We start from the raw sequence: 17,789 nt of genomic DNA, 5'->3' as shown, positions 1-17,789 counted from the left end.
AGACATCCTCGACAATGGTAAAACAAGTCCAGCAACACCGCCCGAATGTGCCGACAAATTCCGATAGGAGCTGCACATATCTCGTTCTCAGGGCACACTCAGATGAGACATCCTACGAGTAAAACCAACCCTCAAGTTGCCCCGAGGTGGCCCCGCAGTCTACTCGGTCGGACCAACACTCAGAGGAGCACTGGCCCAGGGGGGTTTAAATAAAGATGACCCTTGAGTCTGCAGAACCCAAGGGAAAGAAAAGGCTAGGTGGCGAATGGTAAAACCAATGTTGGGCATTGCTGGAGGAGTTTTATTCAAGGTGAACTGTCAAGGGGTTCCCATTATAACCCAACCGTGTAAGGAACACAAAATCCGGGAACATAACACCGATATGATGGAAACTAGGGCGGCAAGAGTGGAACAAAACACCAGGCATAAGGCCGAGCCTTCCACCCTTTACCAAGTGTATAGGTGCATTAATTAAATAAGAGATATTGTGATATCCCAACAAAAAACATGTTCCAACGAGGAACAAACTCCATCTTCACCTGCAACTAGCAACGCTATAAGAGGGGCTGAGCAAAGCGGTAACATAGCCAAACAACGGTTTGTTAGGACAAGGTGGGTTAGAGGCTTGGTTTAGCAACATGGGAGGCATGATATAGCAAGTGGTAGGTATCGTAGAATAGGCATAGCAAAAGAGCGAGCAACTAGCAAGCAAAGATAGAAGTGATTTCGAGGGTATGGTCATCTTGCCTGAAATCCCACAAGGAAGAAGAACGAGTCCATGAAGAAGACAAACGGACATAGTCGAACGGATCCTCACAAACGCAACGTTATCGGAACTAACCCGAAGAAGCAACACCGAAAAGAAGCAAACAACATAGTAAACAACCACCACATACACATGGACTCATCAATATGCATGTCCGGTTAAATATGCATGGCATGGCAAGGGGCACAAACAAAACTACAAGTTAAGTGGAGCTCAATATGCAACGAGTTGCATATTGACGGAACACCACATCAATTATTTAGTTCTCTCTCATTTAGGTACTCAACAATATTAAATGTTGGTTAACATGGCAAGAGGTGAAGCATAACAAAACTATACCATCTAACAATTTAAATGAGGTCGGATATAACCAACCACAAATCCGGTAAATCCCCATATGCATTTAACAATTTGGTGCAACAACAATTTTAAACATTTTAAATGTTGTTATCATGATGCGAATGACATGTGTAAGTTTTATGCAGGTTTTAAGAAAATGTTAACAAGAGCATATCATGAAACATTTGTTACCGTGGCGGAAACGGAAAAGGGGTGCCATGGCAACGATAACGATAGCGGTGCCACGGCAACGTTCCGGTTCCGGTAACTCGATTGAGAAACCGATGCAAAGGAGAAGTGTGCGGATGCATGCAAAAGATGGTGGGGCACTCCCGGATACCGGGTGTCCCATGAGTCGATGATGGTGACAAGGCAAAAGAGGGGCAACGTGTACCGACAATTCGAGCATGGAGCAAGCACGAGCATCTCATACATCACACATGCATTCGTTCACGGCCGGTCGTCTCGGGGTTATACCTTCGAAGCGTGTGTTATCGGAGGGGTTCGAGTTCGATGCGGTGTAGGGGAAGTAGACGTTTTCGGGACGTTCGTAGTGGAAGTAGTCGTTCTCGCATGCTCTAGGGTCGACGGTAGAGGTTCTCGTGATCTCGACGACGGTAGAGGTTCTCGCGATCTCGACGACGGTAGTGGTACATGTTCGTTTTTGGAGAGGTACTTGACGAATCCAAGGTTTCCGGGGGCAACGGTAGTGGAACTTGGCGAATCCGAGTTCTTCGGAGGTCGTCATCGAACTTGGCCAAATACACGATGTGGGTAGACGTTTACTCGACGGCCTTCGGCAACGGTAGTTGTTGTACAAGTTTTTGTAGAGGTTCGGGGTCATCGTGGAGGTGCTTGGCGCAACGTAGGTCTCTGGGGTCATCGGGTACATGTTCACGAAGTAGTCGTACACGTCGACGATAGTTGTACACATGACGTTGGGGTACTTGTCGGTCCGGTCTTGACGGAGTAGATGTACACGTTGTCGGGGTACTTGTCGCATCACCGGGTATATATGTACATGTTCGGAGTGGAACTTGGCATATCCATGTACTTGGCGTTTTGCAATCTCATGTCCAGGGTCGTCAAGTAGTCGTTCGGGCGTCTTGGAAGAACGTGACGTTCACGGGGTCCCGGTCTTGACCATGGAGAGGGGAGGCTGTGGTGGGTGCACTGGGCCTGCGTGTGCAAAGGTCAACGGAGCTGGGCCTTGCTGGCGGAACGCTGTGAGCGGGACGCCTCATGGACCACCAAAAGAAGCAGGGGAGGTCGCTGCGGTCAACGGGTACGGTGACTCCTCACTGGACTTGGCGCAGACGCGGACGAGGGCTTGAGGCGGCTGGCTCCGGGATGCAGGGCACGGAGGGAGGTGTTGATCCGGCCACTGGACGACGTCTCCGGTGAGAACCGAGTCGAGGCAGGGGGTCGGCGGCCATGAGTTGGTCTCCTGTTACAGAGAACAAGAGAGATGAGAGGTGGAGGAGGGAAAGAGAAGGAGAAAGAGGCGCGGGGGAAGAGGCCTTGGAGGTCGAGGTCGGCGGGAACGGCGTGCAGGCTGATCCAGGCGGAGGCACGCGGGATCCCGCCGGCGGCGTGGCCTGAGACGACGGCGCCATGGGGATTGGTCCCCTGGACGCATCCTGCAACGCTGGAAGAAGCAACAACGGGGTTCGCGAAGAGGCGAGGTGGAGGAGGAGCTGGCGGCGCTTGGCGGCGGTGGAGCTCCAAGGCGGCGGCGTCTGCGATGGAGGGCTTGACGGGAGGAGGAAAGGGATCGGGAGAGAGAGAGATCGAGGAGAGATCGTACGCGGGGCTTCTCCCTGGCGGCGGTGGATGAGGACGAGAGGAAGAGGGTGAGTGGGATCGGGCAGAGAGAGGGTTAGGTTTAGGTGGGAGTTCAGTTGGGCCGGCTAGGTCAGGCCACAGTTGGACCCAAGCATGCTACGGGGATGGATGGGCCTTGCTGGACTTCCCCCCTCCATATTTTTATTACTCAAAAGAAGAAAGAAAAAAAACACAGGAGATAAAAGAAATGAACAGAGGAGTAGCAAAAGAGTTTGGAAGGGAGAAAAATCTTTCCAGACACACAAAAATGTGAAGGATGACAATAAAATGGTAAGAGGATTTTTGGAGAAAAAGGTTCGGACATGTTGAAATTAATTCACCATGTTTGAATTTTGAAGCCCATTCGAAAAGACTCAAAATGGGCTGAGATTTTAGAGGAGCCTCGATAAAAGAGATGAGAAAAATATTGGCAAGGTTTGAAGGTCAAACTCGAAGATGAAAATACAAGGAAAATACTATTCACGTGTGTTATGGTTGATTCCATAAGGATGGAATATTTATTATAGCTCCCTAATAATATTGGGAGGATATATGTTATAAAGAGAAAAACACCATGTGCATTTCCCTCGATTTAAATGGATCGAAGATCCATACAAATTATTTATGAAGTTATAAGATTAATGATATGATGGCATGATGACATGATGCCATGCACATGATGAAATGATGAATGCAAAGAACCAAACAAGTCACACGACGGAACCCGGAAACCCTGGAAGGCATCTGAAGCTCCGGTCTTGGGGCGTCACAACGTTGATCCACCGATGTACTTCTTCCTCCTATATATACCTACGTACCCCCAAACTACCAGATACGGAGCCAAAAACCTAATTCCACCGCCACAACCTTCTATACCCGTGAGATCCCATCTTGGGGCCTTTTCCGAAGCTCCGCCGGAGGGGGCATCGATCACGGAGGGCTTCTACATCAACACCATAGCCTCTCCGATGATGTGTGAGTAGTTTACCTCAGACCTTCGGGTCCATAGTTATTAGCTAGATGGCTTCTTCTCTCTTTTTGGATCTCAATACAAAGTTCTCCACGATTCTCGTGGAGATCTATTCGATGTAATCTTCTTTTACGGTGTGTTTGTTGAGACTGATGAATTGTGGGTTTATGATCAAGTTTATCTATGAACAATATTTGAATCTTCTCTGAATTCTTTTATATATGATTGGTTATCTTTGCAAGTCTCTTCGAATTATCAGTTTGGTTTGGCCTACTAGATTGATCTTTCTTGCAATGGGAGAAGTGCTTAGCTTTGGGTTCAATCTTGCGGTGTCCTTTCCCAGTGACAGTAGGGGCAGCAAGGCACGAATTGTATTGTTGCCATCGAGGATAACAAGGTGGGGTTTATATCATATTGCATGAGTTTATCCCTCTACATCATGTCATCTTACTTAAAGCGTTACTCTGTTCCTTTGAACTTAATACTCTAGATGCATGCTGGATAGCGGTCGATGTGTGGAGTAATAGTAGTAGATGTAGGCAGGAGTCGGTCTACTTGTCTCGGACGTGATGCCTATATACATGATCATACCTAGATATTCTCATAACTATGCTCAATTCTATCAATTGCTCAACAGTAATTTGTTTACCCACCGTAATACTTATGCTCTTGAGAGAAGCCACTAGTGAAACCTATGGCCCCCGGGTCTATTTTCCATCATATTAATCTCCCGTCAACAAGCTATTTTTTGCGCTGTTTTTATTTTGCTTTATTTACTTTGCATCTTTATCATAAAAATACTAAAAATATTATCTTATCATATCTATCAGATCTCACTTTCGTAAGTGACCGTGAAGAGATTGACAACTCCTTTATTGCGTTGGTTGCGAGGATTTTATTTGTTTGTGTAGGTGCGAGGGACTCGTGCGTGGCCTCCTACTGGATTGATACATTGGTTCTCAAAAACTGAGGAAAATACTTACGCTACTTTGCTGCATCACCCTTTCCTCTTCAAGGGAAAACCAACGCAGTGCTCAAGAGGTAGCACGGGTCATCGGATCCAAAACCGGACCCGATAGCTTAACGGTGACCCGTTATGGTGGATGCCACGTGTCGGGCACCCTTGACGAAAGCACTTCCATGACGCGCCATTTATCATCATGGAAGTGGACACTTCCGTGATGATAATTTTGGTAATGTCATGGAACACTTCTACGACAACACATGTATGACTATCTTGATTTTGTCATAAAATTGGCATGTATGTACATGCATGATAGAAAATGTGACCTACTGTGACAAACACGTATCATCACGGAAGTGTAATTTTTTGTAGTGAATGGCTAATACACATATTTCTACCAATCACCATGGTTGGCCGGTGGCAAAGCAGTTACAGCTGAAATGGACAACATTTGTGCAAGATTACATTAGGTGAAGACAAGGGTTTAAGTTTTTTTTTGAAGCCTCAAACCAACTAAGCAAAATTGACCATGTAGCATAATTCAGGTGTATTATAGTTTCTTCCCGGTAGGCTTTTAAAATTATGAATAGGGAGGGACGGAGGGAGAAAGAGAGAGAGGGAGAGGGAGGGCGAGGGAGAGCCGGAGAGGGAGGGAGGGAGCGAGACCAAGGAGGGAGATAGGATTTGTTTTAGTCTGTTATTATTTCTTAATAAGAAATTTATGCAAACAGTCATCTATCATGGTAGCTTTCCATTCGTAAATAAGGCATACTAGAAGAACGTCTGTGCGTTGCAACGGGGCCACATTAACTTTAAGAGTTCAATATCAGTTATGTTAATATTACATTTAATATTCTCATACATATTAAGTGACATTGACGACTTTTTTACCATCAAATTCTTACACACATACCCTCTCCCTCACTCTTCCTCACTCTCTCTCTCCCCTTCTCCCTCTCTCTCTCTAACACACACATATCCATCTTATTGGGTACGGGACCATAATCCATCTATTTCACACGCACACGCGCTAGTGCATAACAATATGGATTATATGTATTATATTTGCCACCACAACTGAGGGAATTAATTTCATGTAATCGGCCAGCCACAGCTCCATGACAAACAATACATCTAAATTCTTAGCGTTATTTTTATGTAACATTGGCGAGAGGTAAACGGCGGTGATTGTTTCCTTTGTTTGGAGATTGATTACCATCCGTGAGTTAAGCTGGGTACTAAAGAAGAATCTGATTGTGATACGTGAATTGATTGTTGCCTTGTACGTTTGGTTTTGGTATTTGAAGATTGTAATGCCCTCGATGCGGCTATAGCTCCCACGTGTCGAGGCACGACTTAGAGACATAACCGCATTGAAAGCAATGTCGCAAGTCAGGCAATCATTACAACATCCCATGTAATACATAATAAAAGGGGGAGATAACATAGTTGGCTTACACTCGCCACGTCACATCAGAGTACATAAATAACATCCATCAAGCAAACACTCATGGCCCGACTACGGCGCTAAAATAGAAAAGAACCCAACATGCGACAAGGCCCTGAATCAAACCCCAACTAGGCACCACTACTGATCATCGGGAAAGGAAACATAATAACGCTGAGAGTCCTCGTCGAACTCCCACTTGAGCTCGTACTCGTCACCTGGAGCGGAATCACCTGGACCTGCATCTGGAATTATAGTATTTGTGAGCCACAGGGACTCAGCAATCTCGCACCCTCGCGATCAAGACTATTTAAGCTTATAGGAACGGATGAGGCAAATATATGTGGAGCTGCAGCAAGCGACTAGCATATATGGTGGCTATCTTATACGCAAAAGAGAGCGAGAAGAGAAGGCAAGCGCGAGCGAGAAGCTAGAAGGAACAACCTGCGCAAACATAACTCCAACACCGTGTCCACTTCCCGGACTCCGCCGAGAAGAGGCCATCACGGCAACACACACGGTTGATTCATTTTAATTAATTAAGGTTTAAGTTATCTACAACCGGACATTAACAAATTCCCATCCGCCCATAACCGCGGGCACGGCTTTCGAAAGTTCAATCCCTGCAGGGGGTCCCAACTTAGCCCATGACAAGCTCTCACGGTCAACGAAGGAATAGACCTCCACCCGAGTCACACCAATCAGACTCGGTAACCCGGTACAACAAGACAGTTCGACAGGTTAAAACAAGACCAGCAACACCGCCCGAATGTGCCGACAAATCCCGATAGGAGCTGCACATATCTCTTTCTCAGGGCACACTCAGATGAGACATCCTACGAGTAAAACCAACCCTCAAGTTGCCCCGAGGTGGCCCCGCAGTCTACTCGGTCGGACCAACACTCAGAGGGAGCACTGGCCCGTGGGGGGCTAAAATAAGATGACCCTTGAGTCTGCAGAACCCAAGGGAAAGAAAAGGGTAGGTGGCAAATGGTAAAACCAATGTTGGGCATTGCTGGAAAAGCTTTAATCAAGGCGAAATATCAAGGGGTTCCCATTATAACCCAACCGCGTAAGGAACGCAAAATCCGGGAACATAACACCGATATGACGGAAACTAGGGCAGCAAGAGTGGAACAAAACACTAGGCGAGAGGCCGAGCCTTCCACCCTTTACCAAGTATATATATGCATTAAGATAACATAGCAATATAATGATATCCCAACAAGTAAATAAATGTTCCAACAAGGAACGGCTCCAATCTTCACCTGCAACTAACAACGCTATAAGAGGGGCTGAGCAAAGCGGTAACATAGCCAATCAACGGTTTGCTAGGACATGGTGGGTTAGAGGTTTGGCATGGCAATTGGGAGGCTGACAAGCAAAAGGTAGGCATCGTAGCATTGGCAAAGCAAGAGCGAGCAAACTAGCATAGCAAAGATAGTAGTGATTTCGAGGGTATGATCATCTTGCCTGCACAGTTGTCAAAGTTGACTGGATCCTCACAAGCAAGCTCAACGGGCTCCTCGGTAGCGAACTCGTCTCCCGGCTCTACCCAACAAGACAAAAAAGCAACAAAGATACAATCAACCACGTGCAAGACCAAGCAATATGATGAAATGATGATATGCTATGCGGGATGCGATGCGGGATGCAAAATGCAAGATATGACAGGAAATGCATGAACCTGGCCTCAACTTGGAATTCCAAGGGTGCCACTGGATAGAGGGGATGAAATCGCTTGAAAACGATATAAAGATCATTGGAATCGGAGCTACGGTTTGGAAATGGCAAGCGTTTTAAGATATGACACCGGTCTGCGATTTACAGCAAGTAGGCATCTAAATGCAACGAAATGAACATGCTACAGCCACCAAACATGAAAACAAAGTACATGGCAGTGATGTACACAATATGGTTAACAAAACACTAGCACTGAGCCATAGGCAAATTCATCCATTAAGAGGTTCAAACAAGCATGGCAAAAAATGAATATGCAAAACAGATTCCAGACTTAGTGAAATTAACACTAGCCTGAAATTTCAGATCACGAAGCCCTCTTCGGAGCAGCAAAACAACATGATACAAAACCTGAACATGACAAGTAAGAACATGGAATGGAGCTACTCAACGAGCTTAACAAAACACCCAAAGTGACCTGGGGCCAAAAGGGTTCACAAAATACTCTACCGAGCACACGAACATAGCTCAAACACAATCAGTTTTCAGACTTAGTGAAAACTGAGACATGCTGAAATATAACTCACGAAGGCATGTAAACAAGCTCGATGCACTCACTACGGTGCAATTCATGGCAAGGAAAGCATATAACCAGCAAGAAGGCACAATATGCTAGCTACACATGGCAAGAACAAAGGCATAGCATGCATGGAACACTAACGGTAGCATCGGCAAAATCGCAAACAAGTTGACGATCTGCCCAGATTAACAACAAAGCAAAAGTTGAGCTCGATTGAGTCAACCTAGAGCACTCCATATATGCAAACAAAGACATGGATGGATAGAGCATAACATAAATATCAAAACTCTCTTACTGATCATCCTCAAAAGAGGCACGGATAACTAGGAAACAAGCTGGACATATGGCATCATGAACTAAAATATCCCAGACTTAGTGAAAATCACTAAGTCCCTGAAATCAGCAATCTCAGGTACCTCTCTTCGCAAGCTTCCACAAGACAACACACACATCCTAAAAATGCATGGGTGGCACCTCTGGAAAGAAGACAAAATGCTTAACAATTCATCCCAAAGGGGCACAGGCATATCATGCACGAATTAAACATGGCAAAAATGACAAAAGTGCATGATGAACTAACGGATCTGCAATTTAACTCACGAAGCCTCCTTCTAACAGCATTTTGGGAAACAAGATGACCTCAAATGCAAATGATGCAATGGAATGAAATGATGTGCATGTCGAGACGAAGATTTTGATATATCATATGCCCAAAACGGAGCTACGGTTGCGGAGATACAAGCAGTCAAAGGTAGCACGAAAATTAAGGTTTCGGGGGAGAGGGGTCAACCCAGATCTAGATCCAGCGGCACGGATTACGAGGCGGCCAGGGCACTGTAGCGGCACGGCTGCCGAGGTTCGCCGGGAATGGTGGGGACGGCGGCCGGAGCAGCGGGGAAGGCCGGGCCCGGAGGAGAGGACGGCGGCCGGAGGTGGAGCGGCGTCCTGCGGCGGCGCGGGCCACCGGAGAAGGTCGAGGCGGCGGGGCCCGGCGCGGTGGCGCCGGCCGGCGACGGCGGCAGCGCGCGGCCGGGGACGGGCGGCGGCGGGGCGCCGGCGACGAGGAAGAAAGGCGGCGGGGCGCTGGCGCGAGGCGGCGTGGGAGATGGGCCACGGGGGCCGGGCGCGGGCCAGGTGGGCCGGCGGCGATGCGGTCCCGCCCCGGGGACAGGTGGCGGCGAATGGTTGGCTGGCGGCGGCGGGGCGGACGGTGTCCGGTCGGATCCGGACACGTCCGTCGGTGGGGGGGGGGGGGGTTTGATCTGCTTTTTTTTAGGAGGAGGACGGGGAGGAAGACGAGATCCGAAAATGGGGGCCCTTTAAATAGGCATAAGTGGAGTTAGGAGAGTCCAAATGAGGTGCGATTTTCGCCCACGCGATCATGATCGAACGCTCTAGGACATGGAGCAGAGTTTGGTGGGTTTTGGGACAAATTTGGAGGGTGTTGGGCTGCAACACACACAAGGCCTTTTCGGTCCCTCGGTTAACCGTTGGAGTATCAAACGAAGTCCAAATGATACGAAACTTGACAGGCGATCTACCGATAGTAATCCAAGGCCGCATGGCAAGTCTCGGTCCAATCCGGAAATGTTTGAACCCCACACACGAAAGAAAGCTAGAAATGGCCACCGGAGGAGAACGAAGCGCCGGAATGCAAAACGGACAACGGGGAAAATGCTCGAATGCATGAGATGAACATGTATGCAAATGCAATGCACGTGATGACATGATAAGAGATGCACGAAAAAGAAAAACAACACACGGAGACAAAGACCCGAACCCGAGAAATAAATATAACTTAGCGCCGGAGACGGCAAGAGTTGGATACAAATATGGAAAGTATATCTGGGGCGTTACAAAGATTGATTACCATCTGTTAGTTGGGTTACCAAAGAAGAAATCAATCACCATATGTAGAAAAAGGAACTACATTGCACATGCTTACACCTCATCTACTCGTGAGAATATATAGAATTGGAGCAAACAAAATAAGTGCAGACGAGAGATAAAACATCAATGAGGATCCCTAATGTCTTGACTAATATGTTGTCCTCCAGCTTGAGAAGCACCTACAAGAAATTGGGAGATGGGAGGGAGGACGAAAAAAACCAGGGGAGGTGGGACGAAAATAAACCCGAAACAGAGACTACCAACTGAGATATTAGGAGTAGAGATCATTTAGTTGATAAGAATAAATAGAAAACGGTGTTAAAAGGAGAAATAGATTAGAATACATTGAAAAACCAAAAGGACGATGTAAAAGGGGATTCGCCCTGCCCCCCGGGCCTTGCCACCGAACCGGCTCAGCGGTCCAGTCCCCGCGCGATCGTCTTCTCCTGTTCCCCGAGTCGCGTCGCTACAGAGCCGGGCTCCCGCCCGACCACCTTGCTAGCATCGAAGGGGAATGGATAAGGGTGACGCCCTGCCTTCCCTGCCCCCATGGCCTCACTCCTCCTCGACGCCCCCTCCCAAATCCACTTCTCCTCCTCGCTCGCTCGATTCCGTCGATCTGGACGAAGTCAGACGCCACGGCCACCATGACCGACCCCGTCCACACGGCCACTGCCCTCCCTGCGGGCTAGGAGCTTGTCGAGGAGCTCCGAATGCCTTCGCTACTTTGTCTGCGCCGATGAGATCAAGTCCAGCACCCCCGCATCGACGTCGCTGCCGTCTTCCTCAACCTTGGGCCACCGCGACAGTGCCGTTCGATCCGTGCCGCCCCGAGGTCCCATGTCTTCCCCTAGGGCGCCATTGACACCGCCATGATCTCCTCTTGCCTTTACCCTGTTTCCCATCTCGTTTGCTCTCATTGTGTATTTCACCGTGGCTGAGAACCGCCGTCCGCCATGGCCATTGCAGGGGTAGCCACCGAGCTCCCCGGATTGACCCCGTGGCACATGCCCGCTCCTATGCACGCCCATGCCCGAGACTGCCGCTCTTCTTCCGCGCCCGCGGGGCCACTCCCTCTCCATGCCCATGCCCGTGCTACACCGCACCGGTCGCGCCCGCCGCTGCCGTCACGCTCTCCGCAGTCACCGCACCACTGTGCCCCGTGCGACACACACCCTGGCCGCGCGCCACACTCTCGTTGGCTACGCTTGCCCCATCTGCTGCCGCCTATCCCTTCGCTCGCCCCGCTGTCGCGCCCCTGCCTCGCGCCGCCTCCAGTCGTGGCCATCTTCTGCCGGCCGCCCCCTCAGCCACGCCGGCCGCATCTCTGCCCTCCACCATTGGCCGCTCGCCTCGCCTGCTGCGTGCTGCTTCCTGCTGCTATGCGCTGCTCTACCGCTGGTACGCTGCTGCGCCATGCCCTCAACATCGCCGTGGACAAATGTGGCGGAGGGATTGTTAATGGAGTATGAGAAGGAGGTGGCAGAGAAGGTGTGGAGAGGCGGGAGGTCTGGGATGGTGTCACCTGGCTGTGGTGGAGGTGTTTATGCGAGAAGGAGCTGGAGTGGAAGGAGAGGTCACATTTGGAAAGAATCGCAAAAAAAAATCATAACCCGGAGATCTCATTCCAAAAAAATGCTAATATCGATAGAGGGGTGATTTCCTTCAATAGGTGGAAAACATAGGAAATATTGGTTGTTATCAAGGAAAGGTAAAAATTTAGGAAAGTTAGGATTCTTGAACTGATTTCTATGCAAATGGGGTTTTATTGTTTGGTAACGTGATATCAGTACATGCCCGTTTGTGACGTGTCTCATTAGGAAAGTTTGCAAATGTTAAGAAACTATTTATTGGGAGGAAAGTTGTGACGTGTCTGTTATTTGTTTCCTAAAACAAATTTCACTAATAAGATAAATCGATTGATTTAGATAAGTTAGGAAAGTTAGATTAAAATGTATTATTTGTTTCCTAAAAATCTGTTATTTGTTTCATAAGACAAATTGAACCAATAAAAGGAATCATTGATTTGCATAATTTAAGAAAGTTAGATATGTGATTTGTTATATGTTAGGAAAGTTATGGTTGTAATAAAGAGTGGAGAGAAAAATAAACCGATGGACCAGGATGTGAGGGGGGGGTGGGAGGAGAGACAAAAAAAACCCAGTGAAAATAAACCGCGGAGACTATTCACCAACTCGTCCATTAGGAATAGAGAAAATACACAATCATCTCTCGCAGTACATGAGGACCATTTAACACTCAAAATGTATCTCCCCTCGTCTACCTCCTACTTTTATTAGCCACCTTTACTGCAAGCAAAGCACTATTGATTTCACAAATTTTTCAAAGTTTCAGTAAGGTTCCCAAGTGAAGGTAAGGCAATATGACTGACTATTGAATTGATGAAAACGAGAAGAGAACTATAAGACAACTAACAAAATAACAAAAATAAGTGGAAATTGAAAGATTAAATTATTGATCTTGAATATTCAACTGGCTGGTCCATAAAAAGAGAACAAAAGAATCAGTTGATTTGATTTTCTTATACAAGTACAAGATTTCAAAAAGAGGGTTCAACCATGGTTGCTTGAACAAAGATGGGAGAAGGACGACTAGGAAGAAATATGTCAATTGTCGTCTTGCAAAAGGAAGGTGGATAAAAAAGACACAACGATTGTGAGGATGAGTGACACTGTTTTTTGAATTATCTAATTGTTTGATAACAATATATTTTTATCCCTTGGCAACGCATGGGCATTCAACTAGTCTCATAAAAGATGAAGAGATTTTTTGTCGTAAACTGTTGACTGAAAAGTACACCTCTAAAAATGAAATTATCTCTAATTTAAAGCAATGAGCTATGGTACATAAGCTAATCCCTGCTCCCGTCTGCAAAGGGTCATTCTTTTAATTTATTGATGAGTCATCGGCTTCTCATTCAAGCACCAACATAGAGAGCGTTATTTTCATTCTCAGTTTAACATGCATTTGGTCTAATTAAAGTTGGATGTGAGCATGACTGGATGTTTTCTATGCTGAATTACAATGTATAGTCGTTGCTTGAACTTCAAATGTGATCTGCATTTATGTTTATGGTCTCAGAAAAGGCTTGTGAGATACCATTTTATAATATTGTATCATGGTTATTTTGACAAAAATGTTGATATCTGATATATAAGCAGAGAAATTCTTTGAAGTTTTGTGCACATAGTGGTTTGACGAATAATGCACATACTCATCAGACCGTTGTTTGTTTCCCTACGAAACAGAAGCATTAGTGCACCTATAAGTAGGTCTACGACCATTTGACGACTTTGGTCCATGTGAAGAATTTTCCCTGGGTTTTCTCTTCTTTGGTGGTGTCATGATGACATTCACCTGAAGATTTTGAAGAAGACTCTTGGGCACCTAGATTTTCTTCACTCGGGGACCATTCCTGCAGTTAGTACCAACAAAACCAGCGTACTTCACCATTCTGATTTTTGAATAGCTTATAGTTGGAGTCAAATGACTCATCAGAAGAATGTGTATTATCACAATTGTAGCCAGATAGAGTGAATGGATCAACTATAGGTCCTTTTGCGGCAACCCATGTGGTTTTGGGATACTGCTCAGGTTTCCAATAAGATCCATCAGCATTCAACTTCCTCTCAAGAGCAATACCCTCTTTTCTAGGGTTCCTGTTCATAATCTGTTTCTTGAGCACACCACAAAGGGTTTGATGCCCTTTGAGGCTTTTGTACATGCCTGTGACGAACAATTTCTTCAGACCTGCATTTTTGTTAGTAACACTTGTGGTCTCCTCAGATGAGGGGATTGAAACCACAAAGACATTTGAAGATATAGTAGCAATTGAAGCACTTGAACATTCAGCTGAAGAATTTGCATTATCACATTCAAGACATTTTAAGAATGGAGCAACAAATTCTTCCTGAGCAGTGTTGATCTGTTGAGCGAGCAATGAATCATTGTCTTTCTGAAGATCATCACGAGACACTCTCAGTTTCTCGAGTTCTCGCTTCCTTTGAAGAAATTCATAGGACAACTTCTTGTGTTGGGCTGAAGGGCCACATGACGACTTTCAAGTTCATCATATTTTGACTGAAGACGCTCAAGATTTTTAGTTAGAATTTTAGAACATTCCATTTCATCGTTCAACAGACCATCACTTTATCTAACAAATTGTGAATCCTTTCCATAGTAGTTTGTTGTTTTGAAACAATTTTAGCTAATTTGGAGTAGCTAGGAGTCATGTTTTCATCAGATTCATCTTCACTTGAGAAAGATGAAGAATGATTGAGTACCTTGGTGCCATTGGCCATGAGGCACAATGCAGAAGAAGATGAATCATGATCGATAGTCATCGTTTTGAGAGGCTCCTTGAACTCGAGGAACCAGGGATCCTGACAGGTGTGCTGCCCTTCATAGACGTCAGAGATCCTGTCCCAAATGAGCTTCACATTGCAAAGATGCATAATGCGTCTAAACTCATCTCTGGATAGACTGGAGCAGATGACAACCCTTGTCCGTATATCCAGATGAGTGTACTTGTGAATATCATCAGCATTGACCACCTTGTAGAGGTCAGCCAATCTTATCTGAGTGATGGTCCACAACTCATTGTTCATGGATAGGAGACACTTCCGCATCATAGGCTTCCACTTCAGATAGTCTGTGCCATCGAAGATCGATGGGGCACGCAGCCGATACCTTGATCATACCTATGGTTGACATAACTAAAACTCCAGGTGGTTAAACCAAAATCATACAGGACAAGGGAGTACCTTGCTCTGATACCAATTGGAAGCGCAGGTTAACTCCCAAAGGGGGGGTGAATGGTAGATTTTTAGAAATTCGTCAAACTTGGAGGAATTTGATGAAGATCCGAGTGAAGAAATAGAAACACGGGGAGACTAATTCCTCACAGAAATGAAAAACATGCATACAGGATACCTATAAGTGAAGAACATGCAATCATACAGTCATACAAGCATGAGAAAGATGAACTGAAGAAATAGAAAACAACAAGATGAAATATTTCAGTTCAAGTTCTTCAAAGAGTAGATCACAAATTCTTCAGCAGCGGAATAACATAAAGTAAGGGTTGAGGAATTTGAAACTAGGTTGTCTTGGTGAAGACACAAGGATTTGGTAGACCAGTTCCAATTGTTGTATCAACTATACATCTGGTTGAGGCGGCTGAGTCGCAACTCTGAGGACACATAGTCCTCACCATATTCCTCTTGAGCTAAGGCCACGCAGACCTCGCCCAATCACTCGTGGTAAGTCTTCAAGGTAGACTTCCAAAACCTTCACAAACTTGTTCACCGACTCACTAGAGTGGCTCTTGGTGTGTTCAGAACTTGACGCCTAACCGTCTAGAAGAATGACAGTCTTAAAAGGTAACCGGCGTTGGATCACACAGATCAATCTCTTAAGTGATGCTCAAACACTTTGGCTCTAGCTAGGTTTTTCCTAACTAGGATCCTCTCAAAGTCGTGAGATGATGGGTTGCTCTCAAATGACAAGTGTCAAGTTCTCTCGAAGCATCGAACCAACATCAACAAGTGGTTGTAGGGGGGGGGGGGCTATTTATAGCCAGAGGCAACCCGACATGAATTGTCATAAATGCCCTTCTCTGATCTGATCGTTGTTAGTATAAGGATCCACTCGACAGCTGGGCCGCGACGCAGCAACGGTTGGAATTTGAAGTCTCAAATTCGTCGGGGCACTCAATTTTCTCACTTTTAGGCAGAACGCACTGGCGAAATCTTAACTCCTCAGCATGACAAAATTCAGCAGTGACCAGATGAACTTCGTCACTGTCGCTAGCAAATTCGTCAGTTGTACTGGAGATTTCCAAAGGCTTCACTCGAAGCAGCTAGAGTAGTATAGGTTTGAGCATCACTTTGGAAATGTGAAATATGTTTCACCTAGACCCCATTTAACAGTATGATTTTTCCTATGACTCAATAAAGAAGAAAGAAACTACGAAAACAAAAGTTTTCAAGCTTCAAAGTCTTCACATCAATTTCTTCAAAGGGTCCGTACCAATTTCATCACCAAATTCTTCACTTGAAGAAATACATTTTAGGGGTCGTCTTCCATGTGTTAACCAAAATCTCCAGGGACTATACCTCCTATGTATACTCACAAACACGTTAGTCCCTCAACCTATTTACTTTCAATACACCAAAACCACTAAGGGGGCACTTGATGCACTTACAACTAGGTCACATGACGTTGCGAAGAAGGCTGGCCGCCAAATGGCCCAGCTCGAGCGGTCTATGGTGTCGCCCTGTGCTCTCATGAAACTTGGCGCCTCACCCTCTTGTCCTGCCATGCCATCTCCATCCTCTACGTCATCGACGCCGTCCATGGCTATAACGACGTCTTTAGCGCCATTGTCCTCCCCCACAATGTCGACCTAGGAGCCTAAAGGTATGTTTACATGCTTTAGAGTGAGAGACTGCGAAAGGGGTGAGAAAGGAAATGACGAATCCATCAATTCATGAGGACGTCTTAAGGAGAACGACGAACATGAATAGCACGTGGTCTAATGTGATGCATGCCTCTGTTACTACAAGATTTGTTTTCATGAAAAGTCAAAGACCCCTGGGATAGTGTGGATATGAAGAACCAGAAGTTTCTTTTGCTTTATTCAGCGTGAAGGAGATAATGGGTTGGTTGAGTTGACAAATAACTGCCCAAGTAAGAGATGGTCTGGCTGACCATGAATTGTTGTTGGTGGATTGGTTGATGTTTGGAACTGAAAATTGACGCCGCATGCATGGTGGAACTGAAAGGTGATGTGGCATGCATGGTGACGTGGATAGTGTGCATGTAAAGAGAATTGCTAGTAATGGGGATCAACTTTTTAAGAAGGAAAACGTTTCAATTCATCCGGCTGATTTCAGCCGAGCTTAAACCGCCTCCATTGGGTGACACGTGCCTATGGGCCCAACCATTGCCTTATCTCTATCCTCGTCCACCAATTCCTTCGTTCTGTTTTCTTCTGCCCCCGTGAGCTCCATCTCCATCAAACTGAAAACTTACGCACTGCCACTCCTGTCACTACTAGGTAGCTGGCCGTCGCGCACTGCTACCAGCCCGTGGCATGGCTGCTGCAAGCCCTGCCGCTGCTGTTGCGACGGGGACATCTCCCTCAACTCCGGCTACAATGGAGATCATCACGTCGTCGGTGCTGCCATGAACGTCGGTCATATGTTGTCGGGGTCGCCGGTTGCTACATTGGAGCGTCGCCGGAGTCGCCGAGGTTGCGTTGGAGCTTCGCCGGAGTCGCCGAGGTTGCATTGAAGCTTCGCCGGA

This window comes from Triticum urartu, chromosome 7A, assembly GCF_056163025.1.
Source record: "Triticum urartu cultivar PI428250 chromosome 7A, HENAU_Tu73, whole genome shotgun sequence".
NCBI lineage: Eukaryota > Viridiplantae > Streptophyta > Magnoliopsida > Poales > Poaceae > Triticum > Triticum urartu.
The sequence above is the reverse complement of the archived record's forward strand: the minus strand, read 5'-3'. Positions refer to the sequence as shown.